At 28.9% G+C, this 19,891-nt stretch overlaps 1 long non-coding RNA gene across 1 annotated transcript; it reads right to left on the bottom strand.

Moving 5' to 3' along the window:
- Window positions 1–16,959: 16,959 nt before the first annotated feature.
- Window positions 16,960–18,020, bottom strand: LOC133702613 (uncharacterized). Its single transcript, XR_009843771.1, has 3 exons — window positions 17,416–18,020; window positions 17,274–17,326; window positions 16,960–17,172 (listed from the first exon to the last, which is right to left on the bottom strand). It is a non-coding gene; the product is annotated as an uncharacterized LOC133702613 (long non-coding RNA).
- Between the last annotated feature and the right edge of the window lie 1,871 nt (window positions 18,021–19,891).

Raw genomic sequence — 19,891 nt, 5'->3', positions numbered from 1 at the left:
ACGTGATGCATTTTGAAATAGAAGATAGCATATAGTTCAATTAGCATATGAAAAAAATGATGAAAAAGGGATTACAACAAAATCAAGGCCAATCCATAAGAATCATGAATTACTTGAATACTAAAAATAGAAAATCAATAAAATGCTTAAAAAGGTCTCATAAGGCCAAGTAAGTCACCTTGATTTTGTATTGTCTTCTATGTTTAAAATCAAGCAAAAATAGAACAAGATGCACCAAGACTTGTCATTAATTACAAGCTTTTTGATAATAATAATAATAATAATAAATCATCAATGGAATAGATATATTATATCTAACAAACGATACTTAATCAAAAGACTCCACCATGCATCGATTTTTCAAAGTTGGACATGAGATTAAGATTTTAACAAATCCAAATAGATGAAAAAGATTATTTCAAAACAACATCCATCTTGTTTGAACATTATGAATAGTATGAAATGTCATTTAGACTTACAAACACTCCTTCATAATCCTAAAAGGTAACATCCTTAATTCTTATTTTAAATTTGCAATAATATACATAACGTTCATAATATCTCAAGCATTTGCAAAAATTGTTTAATATAACAAAACATAATGGATTGGTTGTTTTTTGCATGAATATGTGTCAAATAAAGATATAGTTTTTAGGATATATAATATATTATGGAGTAATAAATCCTATTAATAGATCAATTGAATTTGCAAACAAATTTTCAAATGAAATTAAAGAAAAAACTTAACATTAAAAGTTTATTGGATGACTTTATTATGTTATAGAATTCTTTCCAATCTTAAATCAATAATCAATCCTTATACAAGCATTTTAGGAAAAATTCTCCTATGTAATTCTCAAATGATTAAAATTTTTAAATCTTTTAAAAGTAAAGTTAAGAGTCTCCTATATCTAGGAATTTTTAACTGAAACACCTTTTTTATTAAAGAAATTGATGCCTCTTATATTGGTTATGAAGGTATTTTTAAACAAAAATATCAATTAGATATTTTCTTAAGTTTCCTCATTAAAATTTTTAGATAATTAATTTTCTCATTAAAATTTTTTAGCTAAAATGTCTAAGAATACAAGTTTATAGGGACAAGAACAAACAAAACAACTTACGATGACCGGTGAAAAGGACGTCGTTGTTGTTGTTTGGACCTCACGATGGCTGGTAGAGAGGATGTCGTCAATGATAGGAAAAAAAAAGAGAGGGCTATTAGTGGTGGTTGATTGTTGAACGACTGAGAAAAAAGAGACTAAGAAAGGCTAGGGTAAATGTTTATTGTTGCGCTGCAGTGTGTGTGTGTGTGTGTGTGTGTGTGTGTGTGTCAGTGAAATCGTAAAAATGATTTCAAGATCATGATTTTACTCAATTTTAGTCCAATTTTTGAGTTTGTAAAGTGATTTTGTATATTAATCATATATTGACTTGTAGGCTCCGTTTATTTGCAGAAAAGTTGTTTCCTTTTGGAAAGTGAATTTTAGGGAAAATGAATTCCTGGAAAGTGAATTCCGGGAAAGTATTTTCCGATGTTTGGTAGTATTATGGAAAATGAACTGGAAAACACTTTCCAATGTTTAGTTATATTATGGAAAATGAACTGGAAAATAATTTATTAATGAATTAATTTTTTTTCAAGTTTATCTAATATATATAAAATATTTAATATAAATATTTAATCACTTACAATAAAAGAATGAAATCTAAAAAGTATAATGATGAATTTTTTTTATTATAATATATATTCATACATAGCTTATTTTATAAAATATAACTATATATGTCATATCATATTATATAGAAATAAGCTTGTGAAATATTTTTTAAGTAAAACCTATTACTATATTTTTTTTCAATTTTAAAAGCTTAAAATAAGTTTTTTTTTTCATATGAAGAAAGCCAAATTAGTTTATGGTAAGAGTTATATATTTGGGTTTGTTTTTTTTTTTGTATGAAGTTTTTGAAAAAAGATAAATAGAGGGAAATAAATATTTTTGATGGGTTTTTTGGATAAATATATTTTTTTACGGGTAAAGGCAATTATCCTTTTAATATATATCTAATAAGCATCAAGAAATAAATATAAATATCTAACATCAAACAAAGTCATGCATAAATATTAAATTTCGATGTCATATACATACATATTAGTTCAAATTACAAACATAAACATGTTAGACCGAATTAAACAAGCAAACATACTTGTCAAATAACAAGCATAGTCTGAACCTAAATTTTAAACATAATCAAACCATCTTAGCAAGCAGGCATGTAGTAGTGTTGGTTCATAAAATTCTAAACCCAAATTTTCCTCAAATTAGCATTTTTTTTGCAATAAATGTTTTTGCCAACATTTCATTTTGGACCAAATGATCAAATGCATCCCCAAGAGTGATCTCATCAAAGCCTTCAATTTTCATCACTTCCGCATACAACGCATTAACATCAAGTTGATTTTTGTTGAGGCTTTGAATTGCAAATGTTATATGTTCAATCTGTTTAGACAACTTTTCAACACCATCATCTTCATACATGCGATTTCTCTTCCTATGTTGCCTTTTTTGTGTACTAGAGGAAGATGTCTCTTTTCACTTAAAAGTTTCTTCATATTTCCTTTCATTTTCAATTGAAATTGATTGCTCTTCAGTGTTCTCTTCCAAGTTGACATCGGTATATGATTTAGCATAATTCCTGGTTGCCATGTCTTTTCCAATAACAATTGTCATTGTCTTGTACATATCAAGTTTTTTGTTGAGATACTTGTCATGATTGGGATGTGCCTGTTCATAAAGTTTAGAATATGCAATTTTTTAGTTTATTGTATAACATTTTAGAAACAAAAGTAAATATAAAAATTACAAAGAGTATATTTATCATACCTTTACTTCTTCATCATATACATCTTTCGAAACTGTAATCATCTTCAAACAATCATCCCAACCAAAGCCACTTTTATTTTTAAGTTTGGTTATTATTCCCCATTCTTTTTTCACAGTCTTGAGATGATTGTCCACATGCTTAGGCTCGCATTGCACATTGAACTTTTGACTGATTTTTATAGCCACCTTAACAAAAGATTCTGCTTTAAATGTGGAAGAAGGTTTGCTTCCTTTAAGTGCCTCCTTAGCTAATATCTCAAGCAACATGTGAGACATAGGCTTAGACCATGTGAAGTGCTTACCCTTGCATTTTTCATTCTGCGTGGAACTCATTTCTACAAAAAAGAAATTACAAATTTATACAAAATAAAATCATACAATATTTAGATTTAATAAATTTCATATAAAAACTGCAATTAATAATTAAAAGAGAAATTATAATAAAGTCAAAATCTACTCCAAATAAATAACAAAGATAATACAAACTCAAGCAAGACATAATAAAAACAAACACATATAATTAACACTCAATTACTAGTTTCTTTGAGTGTTATAATCATTCCACATGGTTGATGCAATCATTTTTCTTTTTGTTATCCACTCCCTATTCTCTTCCCTTTCCTCCCGTTGACTTAAGTTGATTGTTCGTCTAATTGGTTCACTATCCGAACATATTTCTTCCATAAGAAAGTCATAAGGATCAACCCCCATTATGTGATTATGAATAATACAACATGCAAGCACAACATCTACTTGTGTTTCATAAGACCAAAATTTTTTTCCATCAATTGATCTAAAACGACTCTTCAAAATACCAAACATTCGCTCAATAGCGGTTCTCAATGAAGAGTGTCGAAGATTAAATAGCTCCTTTTCATTTTCTGGTGCACGTTCTGTAAACTCATTCAAGTAATATCGAATTCCACGAAAAGGAGAAATGATTCCTTTTCAAATAACGTAACCAGCATCACCAAGATAATATTTCTCTATAAATTAAAAAAATAAAACATATTACTATCTTTATCTGATAAGACATTTTATATGTTTATTGCATATAATACAATACTTTATTATATACCTTCTAGAATTTTTAGACCACTAGGTCTTGATAATGCATTACCTAAAACCCATGAATCGTGTGCACTTCCTTCCCAGCTAGCTAAAACATATATAAACTTCAAATCAAAAGTTATAGCTGCTAAAACATTTTGTGTTGTTTCTTCTTTTCGACCTTGAAACTTTCCTTGAATCTCAACAGGAACATTTGTAGGAACATGGGTACCATCAATTGCTCCCACACAATCCTATATAAACATGAAAAAATAATTTATAAACTTTTCTTCTAGATGTAATTAATTAATGTATAAAAATATTGGTATTGTTCTCATACCTTAAAATAAGGATAGAATCTTCAATTATTCATTATCTCAGCTGGAATTGTATCCTCTAGATCTTTAATAAGGTGTTTGTATAACTTAAAAATTGCTTTTAAAACAATTCTAAAGTAACGATGGATAGTTTCAACAGACCTATAATATATACCACTAATAAAACAAAATCTTTGGTTTTGGCCTACAATTTATAAGAACACAATTACTTGCTCTCTAATCGATACATTTTGAGTTGATCGTAATAGGTTATGACTTGTGAGAATATCACACAATCTATATAAGACAATAGGTTTCATACGAATTTGTTCAACACAATGTCTATCACCTCGATTCAAAATACTGTCAATATAGAATTCTCGTTGAACAATTGCATTTATACGTGGTTCTCTTGGTATATAAATTGTATTTCTTTCTTGTTCAATAATAGCTACCTTTTAGCTATCACAGTTACAGTTGCTCCCATACATGCTGCATGAATTATATTACTATCCATAACATAAAAGTGAAGTTTTCTGATAAAAAAACCTAAAAATTTAGGGAAATAAATATTAAAAAAAGCATATAAAATACTTACACAATTAATATAATAAATTATGCTGAAAGAAGCGGACAATATATAATAGTTATGGCAATGATATCTGATTCCCTAAACAAACAAGGTCTTAAAATATATTATTTAAGACCATAACATTCAATTTCTCGATGATAAAACCGTTTTGAAAATTATACATTTCATAAATTCACAACAATCAATAGACATTGCGCAATGAAATCCATATAATTACCGGCATAGTCACATAAATTTATCCATATATAACAAATATAATCAAACACTAATCATAAATTAATCAAAACAAAATAAAACACAAATTTATGTTTATTAGGGTTCTGTTACAATTTCGTTGTTCCCATCCCATTCTCCCATTCCCCTCACCCTATCAGTTTCTATAATTCCTCATTTCCCCTGTTATAACCGGTTTCTATAATTCCCCATTAACATTCCCCAATTGCATTGTTCCCATTCCCCTCCTATTCCCCTCTCCTCTCAGTTCCAGTTCCAATAATTCCCCTGTTCTCATCCCCCTCTCCCGGTTCCAGTTCCCCTAATTCCCTTGTTCTCATTCCCTTCTCCCTCTCGGTTTCTCTCATTCCCCCATTCCCCTGTTCCCTCTCCCTCTCGGTTTCTCCTCCTTTCTCCCCTGGCTACTTGCTCTGGTAATGCTGTGACTTGACAAAAAAAGAGAGCAAGGGTTGACAGAAAGTATATGGTGGCTGGATCCGGGGACAGGGAGGGGTTGCTTCATAGTAAAGTTCACAGAAATCTTCCCCCCTGTTTCGCCTCTCTTTGTTAACAGAAATCCCCCCCACCCCCGTTTTGGCCTCTCTATATTCACAGAAATCGATCACCCCCCCCCACCATTTTGCCTTTCTATGTTAACAGAAATCACCCCCTGTTTTGCCTCTCTATGTTAACAGAAATGCCCCCCCTGTTTTGCCTCTCACTGTTCACAGAAATCGCACTCCCCCCCCGTTTTGCCTCTCTCTGTTCACAGTTATCTCCCCCCCCCCCGGTTTTGTCTCTTTGTTTGGTTAGAAATCCCCCCCACCCCCGTTTTGCCGATTGTGATTCATGAAGAAGAAAACAGTCATGGAAAAAATGTGTTTTTTGTGGGTTGCTTGATGAATTTGGTTAGTTTTAACTGTGGAATGTGACGAGATAAGATGAAGAGTTATGAAAATGTTATGGAAAAAATATGACAGTAGCAGATTTATCAAGAATATCAAAGGATTTATGCCATAATTTTTACAGATCTACGAAGAAGAAGATAAAAACATAAATGAAATAAAAGAGGAAAAAAATACCTGAAATTAATTGGTCTAGAAAAATTCTTTGTTCCAGAAAAATGCTCTTGTTCCTACTCAGCTTCCAATTGATTTTGAAGAAAAAGAGACTGTGTATTTGAGAAAATGAATGGAGCTGGAAAAAAAAGGAAAGTGTTTTCCTTTCTTTAACAGAAGGAAAACACTTTCCTTTGGTAACGTTGCTTTTTTTGGTTTGACTGGAATTCAGTTTCCTTTGACTACTTTTCCATATTGTTATCAAACATGGAAAAATAAGGAAAGTGAATTTCAGGAATTCACTTTCTTGTAAACAAACACGCCCGTAAATTCATATAATTTTACAAGTTAGATCATGATTTTAACAAAATTGGTTTATAATGTCTTTTATATGCTGGAAAAAAATGACCTAGACTAGGAAACAAAACCATAATCCCTAAATATAAAGAAAAATAATGTAAAATCTAAAATTAAATAACAAATCTGAAAATATTTAGAAAAATAACAAAATTAACTCAAATATCAACTTCTAAGTTTAATTTTATAAGATCCAACAGTCCAATTAGCGATGGAATCATTCATTGTAAGAAAACATCATGAAAGCTGATTTTACAATTTGTTTAATTTAGATGTGAATGATTTATTTTAAACGAGATCCATAAAGTGATTTAATTTGAATACACATGTGAGCTGATTATAACGCGTGTGTGTGGAATCAAAATATATTTTCTTCCCACCTGAGCGAGCGATGAGACAGCAACTACAATTTGGTCAACTGTGGGTGTGAAATCAAAATATATGTCATTTCGGAGAGGACCGTATCATAATTATTTACATCAATGCCCTTTTTATTTCTCTGTCCAAATTATGTCTCGACCGTTGAGTGTGGACAATTTCACTAGTAAATAGCAGACAAGGAAATAATATTGCCGATTGCACGTATGTTTGGCTGGCTGTTTCTTCAAATAATTCAGCACGCGTACGGCGACTCTTTCCATAGTCGGCATCGGCAAGACAATGTCACTGCTTTTGTTTTTTCTTCCATCATTGAGCGGTGCACCGCCTTCCATGCCATAATATTAATTTAAGTTTTTTTTTTTTAAAAAAAGAAATTAAAACTGATGAGACTTTTAATGTGGACGCTTTTTAATTTTATTATAGATTCTACACTGTAAAATTATATATTTTTTTAAAATTATAACTTTATTTGGAGAGTAAAATGATTTTTTTTTCCCGGGATCATATTGTCAATTCAAAAGCTACGTGGATATCTAGAACTTTTCAGTATTTAGCTGTCTAATAACATTATTAAATTACCCTTAAAAGCTAAATCGATTAAACTTGAAGGAGAGAGACGCTTGAGGCATTTTAAGATTTTTTGAACAGTAACATTCCCAAATTGTTCTTAAAATTATTTTTCAAACGTTTTCATAGATTAATATAAAATTATAAGTGACAAGTTTACTTAGAAGCATTTAAGTTTTTTTAATTAAAATATAATATTATTTAAAAAAAATATTGGCACGTGTAACACACATGTCAACAAGTAGGAGGTATTTATGCCTTTTGGATTGTGAAAACAGCTCCTCCTAATAGTTAAACATCACATTTTAGGGCGGGGTTTGACATGTCTCTTTGCTCCCTTCATGATGGTGATGCACGAGTGGTCGCCCCCCACACGGTAGAGCTCTAACAATGTTTCTTCTCTCCCCTTCTTTTCTCTATCTTCAACCTTGAAAAACACGTTGCCTTAGCAAAAAATTAAAAAAATATATGTTTATTTGTTAATTTTATCATTATTTGATCCTTATTCTTTTAATTGTATCAAATTTGATTTATTTATTTTTCAATTGCATCATTTAACATTTGATTTTTATATCAAATTAGATCTTCATTCTTCTTATTGTTATTTTTTTTCTTATACTTTTCTTGATTGATTTTTTTTCAATCTCATTCCTCATAATTTGATTTCATTTTATTTTTATATCAATTTTGGTCCTCATAATTTGATTTTTTTTCTTTTTTATCCTTTTTTCAATTCTGCCCCTCATTATTTAGCTCATGATTTTTTTGAGTTTGACTTTTATGGTTCAATCCAACCTTATGACCCATGTCATGAGTTTAAAAGATTAAACCGGGTTGAATTCGGTCATTTTTTTAAATGTTTATTTTTTTTTTCAATTTCATCCTTCAATATTGTGTTGGTTGTTAATTTATATTCAATATTGTTTAATTTTATTTTTATGTATTTATCTCAATCTTATATCTCGAATCATAGATTCAGCAGAATTACTATTGCTGACTCACATCTTTTTTTTACATTGTTTTTTTCAAGTTTTATTTTTTTTTCGCGTCTGCAACACCTGATTCATTTAAGAATTAAGTTTCATAATTTTATTTGATTTACTTTTCATGGAGTTATATTGGTCTCACAATTAGGTCACAAGTTTGGCTTATTGGTTTAGGTGGACTCGGGTTGATTTTCTTTTCTTTTTAATTTTTTTTAAATTTTATCATTTGACATTTTATTTACTAAGAATTGAGATTCATATTTTTTTTCATTTTACTTTTTATGTAATCATCTCATTCTCATTTAATTTTTTTTTATTTTGTTAACAAATAAGATCATATAAACCTTTTAAGAATATTAAAAAGTTATATTTCCAAGGTATTAGCATGCTTTTTTTTTGCATTAACTCATTGTTATTTTTTTGTTATCAATTCTTTTTTTTTTCAAATCATATTATTAGATTAACTAAGTTTATCACACTCAATTGAATCAATTACCCAAATCTCATATTTTATTGATTGTTTAAAAACAAAAGCATTGCCTCAACATCTCATATTATTAGATTTTTTTGAGTTTGACTTTTATGGTTCAATCCAACCTTATGACCCATGTTATAAGTTTAAGAGATGAGATCGGGTTGATTCGGTCTTTTTTTAATTCCTCATTTTTTTTTATTTTTTTTCAATTTTATCTTTCAACATTGTTTTAGTTGGGGATTTGTATTCATTATTGTTTACTTTTATTTCTATATATTTATCCCAATCTCATATCCTGAATCATGGATTCAACAAAATTACTAGGGTTGACTCAAGTTTTTTTTACGTTGCCTTTTTCAAGTTTTATTGTTTTTTTTTCGATTTCACACCTGTAACACCTGATTCATTTAAGAATTTAGCTTCATGTTTTATTTGATTTACTTTCTATAAAGTTATTTTAGTCTCACAACTAGATCACAAATATGGCTTATTGGCTTAGATACTCATGTTTTTTTATCTTTTTTTTTTAATTTTGTCATTTAACATTTTATTTGCTAAGAATTGAGATTCATATTTTTTTTTTCATTTTAGTTTTTATGTGATCATCTCATTTTCATTTAACTTTTGTTTTGTTAACAAATAAGATCATATGAACTTTTTAAGAATATTAAAAAGATATATTTTCAAGGTATTAGCAATTTTTTTTTTGCATTAACACATTGTTTTTTTTTTGTTATCAATTCCTTTTTTTTTTCAAATCATAGTCTTTGAAAATTGTATTTTTCCATATTACGTTATTATTATTGATTGGAGGTTAATGAGGTGATGCTCTTATGAAATTTAACTCAGTTTTATATAGTTTTTGGATAAAGTGAAATTTTAAGGGAAGTAATTAATTACCCCTCCAAACCTTAATTTTAAGGTAAATTTCACCCTCCAAAAGGATATTGTCACTCACCTCTTGCTTTTATTTCAAAATATGCACCAAATAATATTTTATTTCTCTTTCACCAATCATTATGAATAATTTAATTATTATTTTTATCCCTTATTAAGCTTGGTAAGAGATTAACAGAGAATAAAATCTATCATACTAAATTTTACGATAACTTGATATAATTTTTGGATAAAGTGAATTTTTAGTCGGGATAATCACCAAACGGGATAATCCATGGCGGCTTTTTGATGAGTAAATTTTATTTTGTTTGGGTGTTTAAGGGCGTGCATAGGGGAGGAGCCAAGAAAATCTTTGATGAGGGGCCAAAATTAGAAACTTTTTTCTAGGAGGATCAAAGCTTAAATTTTACTAGTTTTGACTTTAAAATTTTAATTTTTTCTAGAGAGAGCCCATTTTTTTTTATATAAGGGCTAGGACCCTACCCACCTCTCCTGGCTCCGCCCTTAGGTGTGGCAGTTGCTGGCTTGTTTTTCAAGTTTGTGGCGGACGAAACCCTATAATAATAACTTTATAGCTATTTAGGGTTTCCATTGTTTTCTCATGCAAGGTTGAACACCTCTTAAAAAACTAGTTTTTATTGAACAAATTAAGCAATGGAGGAGGAGATTTGTGATATGAGATGAGTTTGGATGTTCAAATCTATTGATTGTTTTCGCTATTGACATTAACAGGAAATTAAAAAATATAAAAAATAAATAAAAAATCATCATTTAATTTATCATAACTATGAATTCTAATTGGTTTTCAGATGTTTTTACATAAAAAAACTGATTATACTGAATGAAAGATTCATCAACTTAAAATATTATATCAAAGATAAATTGCTTTTATATTTCAATCTTATAATAATATACACTTTTTAATTATCATTTAAACTCAACATAAAATTTTTTAAAAAGTGATTTGGAACAAGAGGCCCAATCCTCATTTCTTGTAACACAGGCATTGGGCTAGGGAGGTTGATGAAAATTAAATTGGGTAAAATTAAATTGGGTATTTGAGTCTATTTTCTTTGTAATATCTTAAATCATGTTTATCTATTCTTACTTGTTTTTAATGGATTTTTTTGGGTCATGTTAACCCAGTTCAAATCCTCTTATAATAAAAACAAATCATAATAAAAATTATAAATAAAAATTTTAAAATAAAATGAAAATCTATTTCTAAAGCCAAGTAATAAAATAAAATAAAAGATAAATATTTTTTTTTAAATAATATAGTCACTTTTGAGGTAATTTCATATGTAGATATAAATTACTATATAATATAAAAGGTAAGTAAGAGGGTATTGCCCTAAAGCACCTTAACTTACCAATCTAATTTCATTTTAAAAAAATAATTTTTATTTTATTTATAAAAAAATATATTATTTTAAAAAGCATTTTTTTATAAAAGAAAATTTCTAACGTAATTGTTTTTAAAAAAAAGAGCAAAAAATCATTTTATTTTTAAAAGAAGATATAATAATATAAATAAAAAAAAACTCATAAGATCAAAATGCGTGTAAATATATATATATATATAAACCAAAGAAATCCTTTAGTTTTTAATTCTAACCAGGGGATTGAATGTTCCTTATCATTCCATGCACATAAAATCCCCTCGATTATAAATCCCCAAGGATATCCACGCGTTATGCGTGAATTTAATCCCCACATGCTTATTTATATATATATATATATTTTTATTATTATCCACTACTATAAATATTACAATAAAATAATAAAGCAAATGAAAAAAAATAATAAAAAAAAAATGACCAAAACTGACCCTTGGGTACTACAAAACACCAAAAACAATTGCTAGCAGGGACTTGGAACACTATATGGCGCGTGTAATCGACGTGATACATGCTAGCAGCACTTGGAACAAACCAAAACAAACACACACAGAGAGTAACAAAAATCTTCTCCCATAAATTATTAGCCACTGTCAAGATTTAGTCACGATTTATGGGTAGATTACAATACCAAATACACTTTGAAAAAAAAATAATTTTCTTGAAATGAATTTAAAATATTTTTCCACAGCATCATTAATATTTTAGAATATTAAATTAAAATTAAATAACGACACCGTGAGAATAGACATTTGCGGAGTTGTTATTAACCATCTAAAAAAATTTAAAAAAATTAATTTAAAATAAAAAATAAAAAATTTAATTTTTTTTAAAATATTCTTAAAATACAAAATTAAACGGGCTCAAGCCCATAATATCCAGATTCCAGGGCTAGGTGGTAAATAACACAAAGAAGTACTTTATTGCACATTGTTTAATAATGATACCCTTATATATTATTTTTCCTTTTCTTCGTATTCTTCACATTAACTAGGCATAGATAAAATAGTACTTGTTCATTTCATTTTACAAGTATCCAGGCCCAGGCCCAGGCCTCTTTCTAGACATCTTTCTAGTTGAGCTAACGCAAGCTATATTCGAGCCCAAAGGCCACACCTGGGCCTTCTTCTAGTTGGGTTCGGGCAAGCTATGCCCGAATCCAAGACCTTCTTATAGCCACTGACAGTGCACCCCTTCTCAGTGAACCAACTACATGTCCCTCCTCAGCATTAGTTGTATCCCCGAGGACAACAACTCGCCGTCAGTGCATTTACATCCTTTTATTATAATTATATTTAGTATGTTTTTATGTTTTAAAAATATTTTTAAAATTTTTTAATTTTTAATTAATTGTTATTTATATTTTCAAATTATTTTGATGTACTGATATCAAAAATAATTTTTTAATATATATTTTAGTGAAAAACACTTAGAAAAACAATTTCTGCTACACTGTCAAATACCCACTTAGTGTATTATGAGTTTATTATTTTTGTGTTTTAAAAATATATTTTAAAAAATAAAGGTTTTTAATGTGTTTTATTTTAAAATATTTTTAGATTGTTTGATGAGCTAATATTTAAAATAAATAAAAAAATAAAAAAATATTATTTTTAAATATTTTTAAATAAAAAATAATTTAATTGCAGTAAATGCTATACTAAATTTTTTTTTTAATGATTTGTCGGTGTTCAATGTAACAAGGCTTTTTGGCTAAAAAAAAAAAGCCACCATCCATTAGAGTCTATAAATTTAAAAAATAAATGCTATTTGTCGGTTCATGAGCCTTTTCTTTTATAATATAGTATTTTAACCTTCATTTTCTTCGATATTTCATATGAACAATCATAAGCACATAAATATACAATACATAGCCTTCATGCAAGTATCAAGGAATTTGTCTATATTATTAATATAGGGACCTGTTTTGCATGCAAGTATACCAACCCTTACTTTGTAATCTTCCCCAACTCTTCAAGCTCATTTAGTAGAATTTGTAAGAGCCATGCATCTGCAGATAATTCACTCTAGACTTCACCAAGCCATCCTAGTTAAGCTTTTAAATTTTTAAAATAGTATTTGATACTTTTAAAGATAAAATCAACTTAATTTTCTCACAAGGGTTTGTTTTGGCATTTTACATTAGTTTTATTACAGATTTAAAAGTTGCTTAGAAGAATTTTTTGTAATTGACATATATTAAATATGATTAAAAAAAACCTACTAGTACGTTCCACACATGCGCCAGTATGTGGGTCCGTTTCACAACCAAACATGGCTTTTTAGGATGGTCTTTAAAAGGTCTCGACACCTCCAACCCGATTAGACAATGTATGTTCCAAGCTTCATGATAGTTTGATACTGACAACTATTGCCCCCTTCTTTCCTTTATCCCCGTCTAAATTTTAACGTCATCCTTTTAAAAATTCAAGAATAACTTTTTAATTTGTCGACTCTTTAGATTTGATTTATTTTCTTTTTGTATTATTTTATCTTGAATAATTTATAAAATTGGTATGCCTTTTCAATTTCATCCCTCTTAATTTTTTTCATCTTTCAAATTTTGTCTCAATTCTTTTGATTGTTATTTTTTTTATTTGAAATAATGTTTTAAATTGGTTTTATTTTACAATTTCACCATCTTTTTGTTTATTTCTCGTATCAAATTTAATACCTATTCTTTTGAATGCTGATTTTTTTTTCTTTGACAAGTTTTTGAAATTGATATTTTTAATTTTCTTCATAATATACTCCTTGATTTGACTCAGATCCAAGGTTCACGGGTTGCGAGTTTTTAAAATTTAACTAGGTTTAAGATGTTTTCTCGAGTTTACTTGTTTTTTTTCTTTCTCTAAACTATTTTTTTCCCGTTTCATCCCTAGGTATTTATTTAATTGTAGACTATGTTCTTTTTTTTTTTAGCTTTCTTTTTGTGAAATTTTTTATTGGTTTTGAAAATAACCCGATTATCTCAAGTTTTTTTGTTTATCGTTTTTAGTTGACTTTTTTGGCTAATTCTTTAAATTTATATTTTTTTCCGATCTCTTTCTTCAATATTTGAAATGATTTTTTAAAATAATTTATAAGGTTAGAATTTCTTTTCTATTTCATCCTTTTATATTTTATTTTTCCTTCGAATTTAATTCTTATTTTTTTTATTGCTATTTGTTCTATTTGATATAAAGTTTTTAAATTATTTTTCTTTATTAGTTTTCTCTAAGATTTTCCTTTGATTTTAAAAATGACTATGGTTTTCTTTGGTTTTTTAATTGTTGCTCTTTGTTGAATTGACTTTGGCTAATCAATATTAAATTAGTTTGGAATTGATCTTCTTTATTCAGCCTAGGTCTAAGATTTAATGGGTTGCAAGATTGAGACATTTGCCTAAGTTTCTCAGGGTTTGTTTTTCCCATTTTTAAAGCTAATATTTTTCTTTTTTTAAGTTTTATCATTCAATATTTATATTATTAATGATTAAGCTTTTTTTTTGTTTATTTGCCTTTTATATGCTTTTTTTAACCATGCACTTTTTATTGTTTCCCATTTTTTTGTCTATATGTATATCAGCCTTTTTTTCCATGGTCACATCTATTCTTTGAGTCACATTCTTTAAAAAAAATAATTAAAATACACTTGAGTCATAAAATTACAAATATTTTTTAATTTCACCTTTTTTATTTTTTTTATCTTTCAAATTTGATCCCCATTTTTTTTTATTGCTATTTGTTTTGTTTGAGATCTTTTTTTAGATTTTTCTTTACAATTTCATTCTCCATGGTTTATACTCTAGAGGAATTTATTGTAAGGGATTCATTGAATTCATAATTGGTAAAGTCGCTTTCGGGGTGAGAAACTACTCCTATAATGGTTGTGATAATGTCTTTATTTGTGATATCTCTATTTATTAGTTTGAAGATTTATAATTCTTTCATTTTACTGACTGAAATTTTAATAGATTAGATTTACAAGAATCACTAATTCTAGCTTTAGAATACAAAGTAAAGTATTTTGGTCTTTTTTTTAATTTCATTTTATGCTATTCTATTTTGATAGTTCAATCATGGAATGTTTTTTTTTTTGGAATATGAGTGTGCTACTTGTTACAATGGATTCTATTGATAATATATAAAATAGGTTTGTCATCTTATCTTGATAGATATAGTTTTTGACATTGTCATATATTATTTCTAGTATTTGGAGCAAGAAATATATAAAATAGATTTTGAAGTATTAAAGTTATGATTCATATTTAACTTAATATTTAAGTCCCGTTGCTAGACTCCAAAATATTTCAAAGAGTTAGAAACGTTGAAATGAAAGATTTTTCTTTTTTTCATCTCTTTGTTCATATTTATTTTGATTAAAAGATAAACTTTTCTTTGGAATTTTAGTCATTTTACAGGAGTTTTTACCAAGTATGTGTTTGATATTGTAATGCATTGTGTTTTTGTAAAATATTTATTGAAAACGTATGAATTTTATGTTTTTTTAATTGTTAATATCAATTTTATATTTCTGGATATAAAAGAAGTATTAAAAAAAGGATTGAACAACAAAAGAAAACACACCCTAAGAGAATCCTTGTAATTTCTTTGGCAGGGGCCGGATATTGTTTATAGATGCAAGTCTACTAACATTCCTGCTCATGGATAGCCGTTTTCACGACGGCATACATGTATTTTGTGTTTTACCGACAAATGAACTGGAACACACATGTAAGAAAAGTTAATCATACTTCGAGAAGAAGAAATGTTTGGCAACATTTCTCATCAATCCAGATTTTATAAGCAACTTTTTAGATTGCTTTTTTAGACTTCTTTTCTAAAAGGAAACAGCAGCAAGAGGGATAACACGCTTTTCTTTTTATTTTTATTCTCAAAACTGTACAATTATGCCTCTCATAATGCTCCTCTTTCCTCTCTTTTGATTGTTTGAAACAGAGGACCAACAAAAAATCATGTACCCAGCAGCAACTGGAGAACATATATTTTGAAACAGTTACGAAACAGATGATAAACCAATGATCACACGTCGCCTCATGCTTTTTAATTTTCCACAGATGTGATAGATGTCAGTCTGGTATTCCACTACTTGAATCGAGTGTTTTTTTTCCTACTGTGAATCCCAGTTAGTTTTGATTGAAACCAAGTTGAAGTCAAGATGAGGTTGCAGAAATGTTTATGCCCATATATATATATATATATATATATATATATATATATATATATATATATAGTGGGGGATGCTTTTAAACAAACTTTTAATAAAGCAAATAAAAAGCACCCCTTTTACCTCAGTCTTTCAAACATCAACTCAAACTTCAGAAAACATGAAGCAAACTTTATAGATTTTGATTTAGCTACGTTGTTTTTCGTCAAGATTGTGTATACGTAGTGCAAACGCTACGCATTGGTGTACCTTAAATTGTGGACTAATAATTCTTTTGTGTTCATAAGAAGTGTTTGTTTTGCTGTGCACTTGTGTTTGTAGTCCGCCTCTTGACTTGGACTACTTTAAGACAATACATGGTAGACCTCGTATTGTTTTGCCATGTCAGAAACCGATATTATGCGACACAGCAGATTGCGTGAAGTTAGGGCTGGCCCATCGCTTAGCAGCTAGGCGCGCACCATAATGAATTATTGTGGCATCATTGCTTCATAATTAATATACTACTGCACACCTCTTTTCTGGGGAGATTGAACAATCATTTGAATTACTTTTATTTCCCAGCTCGATGCAGATGATGATTGTTGTAATAATGGCAAGTACTCAAAAGCATAACTAAAAGATCTGCTAATAGCTTTTCATATAAAGTTGCAAATCTAGCTGACAAACTTGGTATAGAAGAAATGATGAGAAGAAGTAATTTTATGGACTTCTTCTTAACCTTGTTTTCCACTTTTGTCGTGGAAAGGAATTACTGATAGGATTAGGTCCTGAATGCACTTCATGCAAGTATTTCCTCTGAACGTGATCACCTTCTTCAAATGACTGAAGATTCACCAAATAAAAGAGTATAAGAAAAACAACAAGCTGAAGCATAAGGTGCTGGTGAATATTTCACTGTGACAACAAGAGTAGAAACTACTTACTGTACTGACCTTGACTTTAATATTTGATGACTTCGCTCTGGTCATTCCGGTATCTGAAAAACAAACCCATCAATTTTAAGATGACATATTATTATTGTAGAAAGAGATCGGAGGGAGAGAAAGATAGAGAGAGAGCAAAAACCTTCAAACTTTCTGATGGCCAAACTGGAATGAGTGAGGAGGTGGGAGAAGGAGACTAGTAGTAGAATGAAAAGAAAAGACGAGGGAAAATTCATGGCTTTGTATCATGAGGAAGACCATGAACGTTCATAAGAGATAAGGATATAGCTCTTAATGGAGAGAGCAGGGGGCTCTAAGTGACAAGGATAGGTTTTGAAGACACTACACAGATAAGAAAGGATTGGCTTTTCAACGCAAGAAGAGTAAGACAATGGATGAAGTCAAGTAAGAGATGCTTTCTTCTGTGCATAGCTCTAGTCCTTACCCATGGATGGCCAAATAAAAGAAGTCAAGGGACTGCCGATCGAGGACCAATATATATATATATATGCACTAATCACTCAAATCAACATATATGCTTTGCTATTCATATTTCCTTTGAAGAAAAAACAAAGGGTGGCCGGGAGGTGTTATTGGAAGGGGGAGGACCTCAGATCATGAAGATTTTGCACTCGTATGAGGGAAATTCTTCTTCCAGCCCCTTTTCCGTTGAGAGGAGAAGAACCACACTCAAACTCAAAGCTTGAATCAAAAGACATTTAAATAAGACCAAAAAGAAGGAACATAATCAAAATATAATTACAAAGTTGAGTAATTAAACTTGTTAAGAATCATTTAATATTTTAATCATTTCTATTTTCTTTTATTTTAAATAGAATATATAACAGTACTTAAAATTCACCATATAAAAGAAAAATATTTGATAGATTAAATTAACATCATTAATTAATTTCTATTTGAATATAGGATTTTTATTTATATTATTAACTCGTAAATAAATAGAGTCCAATAAATATATTTAAATAATATCTAATAGACTTCTTAAATAATATCTAATAGACTTCCTAAAGACACTTATCAACTTTTGCCAAAAAAAAACACGTGGGGATCAATATTGAATAAATTAAACATAATTATAAACATATATTTCCATGGAAAACTAAAAATAATATCATAAGTAAGTGACTTTTAAAAATAAGAATTAATTTTCAAAAAATTATGTAGAACAAAATTATTGAAGAGGTAAATAACAAAAAATACATTATCTCATATATAATACTCATATTTTCACAAATTAATGAGAATTCATTGGATAAAACTTAAGACTTAAGGTTGAAAAACATATATTTTTTTTTTACATAGAAACAACAAAGAAAACCAAAATTCTCCAAATACCCACACATTTTAAACACAATATTGTCCTTAATGTTGAAATAAAAAAAAGGAATAGAAAAAAATGACAAACATAGAGTAAAATGCAAAAAAATAAAAGATGAGGGAAAAAGAAAGCCAATATGAATTTATTTATATATTGTGTTGGGTTGTCTCCTAGTAAGCGCTTTTGTTTTATATCATAAGCTTGACACATCTAATGCTTGTACCTCATAGATTAGTTCAGCTAACTCCAAAGAAGCTGTAAGTTCTATCATCCAACTTTCATAGAAAGTTTTCAATCGATGCCCATTGATCTTCAGCACTTTGTTTTTTTTTTCTATATTTGTAATCTCAACTACATCATAAGAAAAAACATTAAAAACAACAAAGGATCTAATTTAATAAGAGCGTAACTTTTTAGGAAAAAGTTTCAAACGTAGATGATAAAGAAGAACTTTGTCTTCAACATGAAACTCTTTTCTTATAATCATTCGGTCATGAAGACTCCTGGTCTTTTCTTTTTAAATCATTGTATTCTCGTAGGCATCATTATGTATCTTTTCCAACTCTTACAATCGTAAGTTCCTTGCAATCTTAGCAGCATCATAATCAAAGTTGCATTGTTTAATGGCCCCTAAAGCTCTGTGTTCAAGTTCTACTGATAGATGACATGCTTTCCCGTAAATCATCTTATAAGGTGACTTTTCTATATGTGATTTATAAGTAGTCCGATAAGCTCAAAGTACATCACCAAGTTGCAGACTCCAATCCCATTGGTTAGGTTACACTGTGTTCTCCAAAATGAACTTGACTTCTCGATTTGAAATTTCAGCTTGACATTCGTTTGAAGATGATAGGTTGTGGAAGTCTGATGAGTCACATGGTACTTGTGTAGTAATGCTTCCATTGAACAATTGCAAACATACGTGCCACGATCACTAATGATAGCTTTGGGGATTCCAAACCTGTCAAATATATGAGTCTTGACAAAGTCTAAAATAACCTTAGCATCGTTAGTTCATGTGGCTTTTACCTCACTCTATTTGGACACATAATCAACAACAAGAAGGATATAAAGATTACCAAAAGAAGAAGGAAATAGACCCATAAAATAAATACCCCAAACATAAAAAAAATTCACTTACAAGAATATTAGTTAAAGGCATTTGATTCTTATGAGTGATATTGCCTGTCCTTTGGTATTTTTCACTTGATTTGCAAAAATGATATGCATTCTTAAAAATAAAAGACCAATAGACACCACATTCAAGTACCCTGTGGGC

This window comes from Populus nigra, chromosome 9 (assembly GCF_951802175.1).
Source record: "Populus nigra chromosome 9, ddPopNigr1.1, whole genome shotgun sequence".
Classification (NCBI taxonomy): domain Eukaryota; kingdom Viridiplantae; phylum Streptophyta; class Magnoliopsida; order Malpighiales; family Salicaceae; genus Populus; species Populus nigra.
Note: the sequence above shows the minus strand (reverse complement) of the source record. Positions and strands in the feature narration are given on the sequence as shown.